Source organism: Chelonoidis abingdonii, chromosome 26 (assembly GCF_003597395.2).
Source record: "Chelonoidis abingdonii isolate Lonesome George chromosome 26, CheloAbing_2.0, whole genome shotgun sequence".
NCBI lineage: Eukaryota > Metazoa > Chordata > Testudines > Testudinidae > Chelonoidis > Chelonoidis abingdonii.
The window spans coordinates 5,612,028-5,613,637 of NC_133794.1; positions in this window are offsets into that span (position 1 = coordinate 5,612,028).

A 1,610-nucleotide genomic window follows, 5' to 3' on the forward strand; every position below is an offset into this window, starting at 1 on the left:
CAGGACTGGGGGAGGATTAATGCGTTTGACAAGTGCTTTGAACTTGTAAAGTTCTAAGTATTAAATCAATAGCAACTTGACAACAGCATGTGAGTCTTTTCCATTGCAGGGTGGTTTAGAAGAGTAGCTAGAGCTGCCTCAAAACTCAACAACTTGGTCATTTTTATTTGCTTATTTAAAACTAAAGCAAAATGTCCAAAAGGTAACTGGTTTGCATTATAAACTACCAACCTTTCAAACGTGCAAAGCTGATCATCCACTGGAGAGAAAGAAAACTTAAGAAAAGTTTTATATATACTGCCGGTATAGTGAGCTGGCCAAAGGAGGACATGGAGGCTGCCGATGTGAAGACCCGGAAGCTCCTCACAATGCACGGAGGTTTCCACCCCAAGTCCAACACCCAGAGACTGTATACCAGCCGGAAAGAAGGCGGGCGGGGCTTGGTGAGCGTCAAAGCCACTGTCCTGGATGAAACCCGGAACATCCAGGAGTACATCAGTAAGATGGCCCCCAAAGATGAGCTGCTGAGAGAATGCCTGAGGCAGCAGCAGACATGGGAGGAAGACCAAGCAGAAGAAGTGCCATGGCAAGACAAGACCCTGCATGGGATGTACCATCGACAGATAGCTGAGGTGGCTGACATTGGGAAATCCTACCAGTGGCTGGAAAGGGCTGGACTAAAAGACAGCACTGAGGCACTGATCATAGCAGCACAGGAACAGGCACTGAGCACCAGATCCATTGAAGCAGGGGTCTACCACACTAGAGAGGACCCAAGGTGCAGACTGTGCAGAGAGGCCTCAGAGACAGTCCAACACATAGTGGCAGGATGTAAGATGCAGGCAGGAACAGCATACACTGAACGGCACAACCAAGTGGCTGGCATTGTGTACAGGAACATCTGCACAGCGTATGGGCTAGACCCTCCCAAGACCAGATGGGAGATTCCACAGAAGGTTGTGGAGAATAGCAGGGCTAAGATTCTGTGGGACTTCCAGATCCAGACGGACAGGCAGGTACTGGCCAATCAACCAGACATCGTGGTAATAGACAAGGACCAGAAGACAGCGGTGGTGATAGATATAGCAGTGCCAAGTGACAGCAACATCAGGAAGAAGGAATATGAGAAGCTGGAGAAGTACCAGGGCCTGAAAGAGGAACTAGAGAGGATGTGGAAAGTGAAGGCCAAAGTGGTCCCAGTGGTGGTAGGAGCACTCGGGGCTGTGACTCCTAAGCTGGGTGAGTGGCTCCAACAGATCCCAGGAACAACATCAGAGCTCTCTGTCCAGAAGAGTGCAGTGCTAGGAACAGCTAAGATACTGCGCAGAAACCTCAAACTCCCAGGCCTCTGGTAGAGGACCCAAGGTTGAGGAAGACACATACCACCCATAGAGGTGAGAGGGGAATTTTTTTTTTTATATATATATATATATATATCCATCCATAACAAGTGTACTGCTGTAATGAGATCATCTATGCTATGCTTCAGTCTGGTGTGACTTTATGGCTAAGGGGCTATACCAGTATCTAAGATCTCTGTTGAATGGAAGAAGCAATATTGACCAATAACAGTACTGGAGCTCATGGGTACAACTAATAAAAACAAAATG